Source organism: Corvus moneduloides, chromosome 15 (genome assembly GCF_009650955.1).
Source record: "Corvus moneduloides isolate bCorMon1 chromosome 15, bCorMon1.pri, whole genome shotgun sequence".
Taxonomy (NCBI): Eukaryota; Metazoa; Chordata; class Aves; order Passeriformes; family Corvidae; genus Corvus; species Corvus moneduloides.
The window spans coordinates 3946675-3955428 of record NC_045490.1 but is presented as its reverse complement, the minus strand read 5'-3'; positions in this window follow the sequence as shown (position 1 = coordinate 3955428).

The following is an 8754-nucleotide window of genomic DNA, read 5'->3' as shown; positions in this document are numbered from 1 at the left end:
TTCTGTCTGATTATTCAGACCAGAAGAGACAGTCCATTTCCAAATGAAGTTATTTCAGTAAGCCCTGGATATCTGACAACTCCAATGGCTCGCTGTGGCATGAATGCTCATCACTGGAGGTACATGGAGTGACAGCTGAAGCCAGGAACTGAACTGCAAATTCAGCTCCACAAATCCTGCTGCATGACTGTGAAATCTACAGCTAGTTGCCAATTTTTATTCCTGACTTGACATTCAACTGACAGCAAGTGGATGCCAAAGAGTTTAAGACAATTTTCCACTCTGTCTGTTCAGGATGTATTTAAGACTGATGTGAGAAGTGCTGAATACTTGCTCCCAATAAGACAAAGGCAAAACCTGTATTTCAGAGGGTAAAGAAATTAGTACACAGTTTTCCCAATTCATTAAAGCTACTTAAAACAAGAAATGCTGGATGAAGAGGCAGAATCCTTGGACATTTCACTGTTGTCACTGCAGCAGCTGTGGCAGGTCCTACTGGATATTAGCAATTGCTGCACCCAATGGAGGGTGCCTGATGAGGTGCTTTGGCTGGGGGATTGACAGAGAAAAATTTCAGTGAAAAGAAAATGTTGACAAAGAGAATCACAGGACTAGAAGATAAAAATACTACTCTGTCCTGGAGAAGACAAGGGACATCTTGCAGACTTTACAAGTTTCTTGTGTGAGCAATATTGGCAATAACTTGTTACCAGGGACTGGTGCTGACATCTGTGCTTTGAATGGGCTCTGCACGAGCGAGGACATGATTTAGATATGAGCAGCCTCAAAGATTCAACAAGAACAGCCTCGTGATGGGAGGTGAACAGCTTTGGATGGGTTTTCCTAAAAATAGTGAAAAATGGCTCTGAGGGCTCACAGTGCCAAGTTTGACTCTCCTGGCTTTATCTGCTGCACCACACCACTTTAGACCTGTATCTCCCAGCCCATCTCCATCATCCCCCATTTTCCTTTAGATCACTGATAATCACACAAGGCCTCAACCTCTATTCACACATCAGCCCTTTTCTGGTGGTGTTTTATAACAGAGAACTTCAAAATGAACTATTTATATACTGATGAGCTTTCTCATACAGCCCCGAGCTTCATTATTTATGCTTATTTAGGAAGTTTGCTCATTTCTGGAGATCCTTTGATGCTGCTTTGAGCACTTGGTTGCTCATTTAGCTCTCAGGAGTCCGTGCTGAGCTTGGCCTGTGTCCTTGCCACACACAGTCACATACAATGCCATGCCATTAATTTCTATGTCTCTCCTAGCAAATAGTTTTCCCACCAATTCATTTTCTGTTAAGAATGTGTACAAGTCAAAGGGAGCTTGTTCTCAGATTGCATAATGCTCAGAGCACTGTGGCCAGGGTGCTGGGCACAGCAAAAAGTGCATCATTAACACCCCTTGAAAGTTTTTGTTGTTTTTTTTTTTCATCTTAAAACTGCCTCGTTGGAATTGCACACCCAGTCTGCTCACACCCCACCATTTGTCAAGGTGTTTATATATCAGAAAAGAGCAGCTTTTTATCATTTATCACAGCAGGGGCCAGGTTTGGCCGCAGCTCCTGCGTGGAAGGGGACTGGGTGACCTGGAGCAGAGCCTGCTCAGTCACTGCTGCTGAGTGATGTCCCCTCCTCCCCCTGCAACACCTCAGAAGACTTTGACCTTGGTGTTTTGAAACACTGAGATTGCATCAGATTTTTAGTACAAAATATCTGTGGTGTTAAAGCATTTGGTATTCAACAGTGGGAGCCTTGTTCTTTACTATTTGTGCTGCTCTTGAGAGCAAAGCAAGTCAAACTCAGGACCAGGGCATCAAAGAAGTCATAGTTCACTATAAATTCCTGAGTCAAACTTCTCAGCCTTCAGATACGATTGGGCTTTTCATCTCCAGTCTATTCTACTTGCTGCAAGATCAACCCCTGGATTCTGAGTTGGATCTGTCATGCTCCTTCCGGAGCACAGACCCCAGGGCCAGACAGCTGGGCAGGAGTGATGGTTCACAGGCTGGTCAATAAACTTGTTTAAATTGTTTCAAACATCCACAGATGAATAAAAAAATGGGTGTCAAAGCCAAGCTCGTTCAAGAGTTCTGCTTCTGAGCATGTTCTCATAGTTTTACTGTGGGTAAAAACCTCCTTCCCAGCTTTGTTTTTTCAATGCTCTATGATTTTTTTCCCCTCACTTCTTAAAACTTTCTTGGTGTGGCTGTGTTGTATCTTTCAATCTCTGTTTCTGCTCCATGGCAGGCACTGTGCTGTGGCATGGGAATGACTCAGGGGCTGGAGGAGCTTTGTACATGATTGATGAGCTACAAGCCAAGACCTCCATTGGTGAACACCCAACTTTATCCCTCAGGTGTTTTCCCCCCAAGTTTGGGTCATACTAGAAAAACAAATGGAGGCACAGTAAGAATATTGTAAATTTAACAAATTCTAGTAAAACTTTCTAATTACCCTGGTTCCTGGGGCAAGATCAGGTGGCTCTAGATTTGTATTTTGCAAAACTTACGATTGTTTATCCAATTTTCTACATTCAGTTCACATTTCATGACATACAGGGGTGTGTGTGACATTTGTGAGCAGTGAGAGCTGCCTCAGTTTAGTGGGGGAGCATGAGCAGAATTTCAAGCAGACACTTAAACTGCAACTGATGCACTTCTGGGTCCCTCTGCTGTCCTAATGATGGATATTTCTTGAATCAGGACCAAAATGAGCACATTTTAGGAAAATTTAAGTGTATTAAACTGCCTCAGAGATGAAATTGATAAAGTGATGTGGGATTTTTTAAAATCTGATTAATCCCTTACAGATGTGACTAGACAGAACAGGTATGTTGCAAAATCTTTTCCTATAACAAATGGTACTAAATTAAAATCAAAATAATTGGTGTCTAACATTGAAGAAAATTCTGAGCTTCAGATATAGAGGGTTTGTAATTACAGCTAGGCAATATCCCCACTCCCACAAATAGTAAATTAGTTGAGATAAACACATTCAGAAGCTGTTAAGCTACTTTGGTTTGGATTTAGTGAGTAGCTGCAGCTAGAAGAAAGCAGGCAAATAATTGAAATTTCTGGGTTCTTTAAACAGAATCAAAATATTGTGTTTTGTATGTGCATTTCCACTTTCAAGTAGCCCTAAATTTTAAGAATTTAAGTAAGCAACAGTGGTTTTTTTTCCCTAATATGATTGGTTTGGTTGGTTCACTAAAAAAAAAAATTAAAAATCAAACAACCCATTGATAAAACGATTACTTTAGATAGACCACAGCTGAGTCAATTTAGGTAGATTTAGTTCTGCAACTAGTAAATCATATAACATTCAGTTTTATGGAGCTGAGAGGACACTGTTTTCACTGATAAATGAGTTCATGGCTTGTCCTTCACTCAGCCCAGCAATCCCTGACCAAGTTTATGACAATTTGTCTGGTTTTAAACTGAGAGATGCTACAAAATCGGTGTCTGTTTAAACTTGGATCACTGATGCAGAGCTATTCATCACTCTCTGATGCTTGGAAAGGTGTGTTGAAGTGCACATGCCAAGAGCCCCACAGCTCCCTGCTGGTCCAGGAGCCTCAGCTGAGTGCTGGGATCAGGGATAAGGGTGAATTAGGGAGAAATGCCTGCCTGCATCTCTGCTGGCCCTGCAGTTAACCCGGCACTTCACACTAAGAGGTTATGGGCGGCCGGCAAGATGAAAATCCCAAAATGAGCACTAAATCTTGTGAGATTAACATATAAAATCCCTTAATGGAAATGTAGGCACCACAGGTAATTACAGATCCACTGTGCCTGACTCAGTCAAATACAGGGCACAATTCCAGAAACTGGAGAAGGAAAGTAAGTCACAGTATTTTCTCCAAAGAAACTTGAATCAAGCCAGAGAGCAGCAGCATTACTAAGCTGTCAGACTATTCAGGCAGTAAGGAGGGCAAATGGAGACTCAAGGGCACAGTTTCCAGCACTGGTCCATCTTTCACAAGAATCAGATGAATTTTACACCCCCCTCCTGCATTTCCTTTCCAGAAAGATGAGCAGAAGCCTTGGGACAGGCATGGGACAAACACTGTTCTAAGGTCTGGAAGGAAACCAGACAGGAGCTTTTCAGCTAAAGCTCCTGCCAGAGCCAATTAGGAGGTGATGGCTGGATTGCAGCAGCTTTACAGGGGCAGGAGACAGCACGGAGTGACCTGATCTCACCTGGCAGGCACAGCACGGGCAGGGTGTCCTGCAGCCAGTGTCAAACACTCCCCAGCCCTACAAGGACCTAGCAGCAGGTGTGCTCACCGAAACCATTCCTAATCCCTGGATCAGTGCTGCTTCCCTGTTCCTAAGTCACAATGAGACACGGGTACAACAGGATTTTCTCAAGACAGCACAGGTGTGCCTCAACATCAACATGGCAAGGCTGGCAGGGAATCTGCAGGTGCTGCCCTCCTGCCTCCCCGCAGCCCCTGGGCTGAGAGCTCCATACCCACCCTGTGTCCCAAAGCAGAGTACCCTGGACACCCCACTCCCCCCACAGCCACCCCCTCTCTGCTTTCATCCCCACACCTCATGTCAGAGACCTTCTATTGCTGGAGAAAAGCCACAGCCACAGAACCACTCAGGCTGATCTTAAGGAAAGTTTTTGCTCATTTTGATTCCCAGGCTCAGTGCTGAGTGCACTCAGCTTGGCCTACCCATGACACAGAAAATTCAAGAAACCCCTTTGGGGCCAGCACTGCCCGTGAGGGCAGAAAGAGCCTCCCACTGCCCCAAGAGCCCAGTTTTCCTGCGTGCTGGCACAGCTCTACCATGAGGCTGCTCCTTTACCCCAGACATCCTCCCGCTGATCCTGTACCAGTCCCCAACCCGCACATTCTCTCATTCTAAACATTAATCCCCACAGGGAAAGTGTGGTTCTCATATTTCCATCACCTTGCCAGCATCCACGAAGCAACAAAGCCATGGCACAGCAGGGAAGCTCGGGTGCATTTCACTTCATCCTCATGAACAAAGCACTCTCATGAACAAAGCACCATCAGCCAAGGCCCATCCATTTGCTAAGGGCAGGGGTTAAGGTTCAGCTCTAATTACACCTTGTCCTCCTCCTGTCTCAACAGCGTGGAGCTGCTTTCCAGGGGAGGTGAGGTTTGACTGGGCAAAGCTGAGTGTTTGACCAGCACACCCTGGCACAACTGGAGTAGCTGGAGGAGAAGAGCCCTGTGAAAGCAGGAGTAAGGGATGTTATCAGAGCTTGGCAAGGAGGATCATAGAGCTGTCTCAATATCTGACATCTGCCAGACTCCTGGAGCTACCAGTGCAACATTTGCAGGATGTGTCCCAGGACTAATCAGAGCTGCAAACAAAACAGGGCCTGGGGTTTAGTCCACTGGAATTGTTTGCCCCCTACCATACAACATTAGGCTGATTTTTCAAACAAGTTTGCTTTTCTGTCCCCGAGTTTTCTCAGCCTTCTTCTTGAATCATGGTTTGACCTCATACTAGAACGGCTTAAACTATATAAACGCATATACAAATATATACATCTATTTCAGGAGGTAGCAGTTTAGGTCTAACCTAATGACCGCAGCCCAGGAGCTGCGGCTTTACGAGAAAAAAAAAAAAAAAAACAAAACAACCCAACATTTCACGGATCACAGCCTGGTGCTAAAACTACACTGAAGAGAGGCGATAAAAGCTCCCGGTCTGTGGCAGCATCCAGTGTCCATCGGCAGTACTGCACCCTGCCCACGCCAAGGCCTGGACCATTCCAAGGGATTGTGCAGGACCTGGAAATGCCGGCGAGGCACAGCAGCAAAGAGCAGCACCCCCTCCGTAGCAGAAGGTCCTCTGAGACCCTGCTGGGGTGCAGGGGTTGCATGGATGCTGCGGCTGCGCCGTCCCGCAGCTGTTGGATACAGGAGCAGCCGCTGGCTGTGTCTCCTTTCTCGGGGGGGGGAAATCTTTCACAGAGGCAGAGTCCCAGCCTCAGATGAGTTCAGTGACAAGTGCAGCAAATGCGTTATGCTCTGAGTCCCAGCACTGATGTTAAATCTCAGTATTTGCACCTGGCCGAGTAACCAAAAAGCATTCCCCAAATCACAGAGATACAAAGCCAACTCACCCCAGCTGCATTTCTCTGGCCCCATACTTCTTCCTCCAGGGTCTGCAGGAGAGATGAGCAACGCCCTGTGGGAAGAGAAGGGACTGAGTTCTCTCGGGCCAAGAAAGTCATCACCTTTTACCCGTTATATGAAGGAGACTGCACCCTGTGCCTGAGCTTTTTGACGGCAGGTGATGGATCCTGCCCGAGCAGAGCCCTAGGAACACTAAAATTGCATTTTGCTCATTTTCGCAGGGCTGACTTTCTCCCAAAGGTCGGCACAAAGAGACGGCTTTAGGGCTCCTCTCCAAAACGAGCCAACCCAGCAGGACCAGAGCCCGGTCCCAGCTCCCGGCGGTCACCAGAGGGAGCCCAGTGCCCGGGAACGGCGCATCCTCCGGGCAGGGACGGCCCTGCGGGGACAGGGCAGGGGCGCAGGTGACCTTCTGCAGCCTCTCCTGCCTCCTTTCTAATGGGTCATCACCACAATCAGACAAAATCGGAGCCCCCGCTGGCCTGGTGTAACTGTGCATAAGGATTTAGGAGATGTTTAGAAACAGAGGATGCGTTTACATCAGCTCCCGGGCAATAATGGCTTTATCACAGGTGACTCCCCAAAATCACCCTGACAAAGAAAGGCACCTCATTCCTTGGGAAAGCCAGCCCCTGCCACGACAGCAACATTTCTGTTCACTCTCAATTAACTCAGCAATTTTTGCTTCAAAAGGGGAAGGGCATCCCTCTGGCCTGGCAGAAGCTCGGTTTTGACCTTATCCTTCAACTCCTGATTGAAGCTCTGCCAAAGCCCTGCTGTCTCCAGAATCCTGAGGAGCTGACCTTCCTGAAGTCCTTGTCCCTCACTGCCCCGTGAGTGACAAAGGCAAAGAGGTGCCTTGAAGCACCACCTCATTTGGAGGTTTGAAACAAGCAGCTCTTCCTGTGGCACCTGCATTTCTGTAGGGGTAAATCTTATTCCTCCCCCATCTTCCTTTCTGTATTGGGGCAATCCTTGTCTTCCACATTTTCTAAGCCTTTCCCATCATTTTTAGAGTTTCTTATAAGACACCTACACCAGGCACAATTACTGCAGCTGCTCCTGTGAGAAGCTCCTAAACTACACTGTTTATTTCAGGGGAAAAAAACAAACAACCCACCCACAAAAGCAAGCAATAAACCAACAAAACCCCCACCAACTCCCAAAAAACAAACACCAACACTCACACCACTAAGCAAACTCCTCACCTTCTCTTTGCTCTATAGTCCATGAAAACAGACAAATCCTTCCCCTGGGCTCCTATTTAAGCCCTTCAGCTGTGACAGGGATGGAGGGAACTGTTGGCTGATTCCCAACATCTGGGAGCCCTTTCACCCCAGGGCAGGCTCAGCTGTTCTCTAATCCATCAGGGACCCAATACACTCTGACATCCTCCTGCTGCTCCCCGCAAATGTCACCATCTACATCTTTTCAGTGCCCTGAAACACTCCTACAGCTCTGCCCCCTGCTCCCTGAACAATCCTTCTCCCTGTCCCCATGGCTCAGAATCCCCTCCACTATTAATTTTTGGGCCCCTCCCCAAAATAAGAAAGGCATTGGAAAATTGAAGTGATAAACCACCAAGAGAGTTGGGGACTGGAGCATTTGCTAAGTGAGAGGAGGCAGAGCCTGGTGAGAAGAAGATTTCAGGGGGACATAAGAGCAATGACCAGTTAAAAAGCAGCTCCTGAGCAGGTGGATTCAAACTCTTCATGGTGGTACACGGTTTAGAGATGAGACAGTTGAAAGAAAAGACGTTGAAATTGGATAAAAGGGAAAATTTCTTTACCAGAGTGACAGCCAGACCCTGGGACAGACAGCCCAAGGAGGTTGCACATCCACCTTTGTGGGCTTTCAGTGCTAAATTGGGTAAAGCCCTGAGCAAGCTGATAAGATCTCAACACTAACCCTGCCATGAGCAAGAGGTTGGACCAAAGTCCCTTCCAAGCTGATCCAGCCTGCTTCCCTTGGGGAAAAGAGGGTGAACCGGAATGATAACCAAGTCCGGAGCTTCCTCCCCAGCCGGGTTGTGGGAACCCTGCAGTCAGCACCACCACCCTTGGATCATCCCATGGCAGCTTGAAAAGCCTTGTCAAATGCTGCGAATGTCAAGGGAAAAAAGTAGGGCAAAGGATTCAAGTGAGTTTCGACAGTGACACGTGCCTGTGCTGGGGGAGGAGGAGGAAGCAGTTGAGCTCACAAGTTAAATGGGCCAAGAGCCTGGACACAGTAAAGGATCAGCTGCATCACCAACAGAGTGAAGCTGTGAGAGGGAAATAACATCCTTCCCTTGCCATGGGCATGGCTTGGTCACAGGCAGGTGCTCAGCTGTGAGCAATTGCTTCCTTGCAGTCAGACCATGCACAGATTTAATCCTTACTGTTTTTTAACTGGTGTGGGACTCAGTGAGATGTGGGGAGCACCTGGCCCTCATTCATGGGGCAGCTCCCACCCCAGCCTCTGCCCCTTCCTCCCCAGGGAGAGAAAGAGCTGTGAAGATGCTCGTGTTATCTGAGATCTCAGATGTATCATGACTCACTCACCTTTCAAAGCTGTCAAAAAAACCCCAAAACTCAACAAAACAACCCAAACCCAACACAACTTAAAAGGTTTAGGAAGAAAAT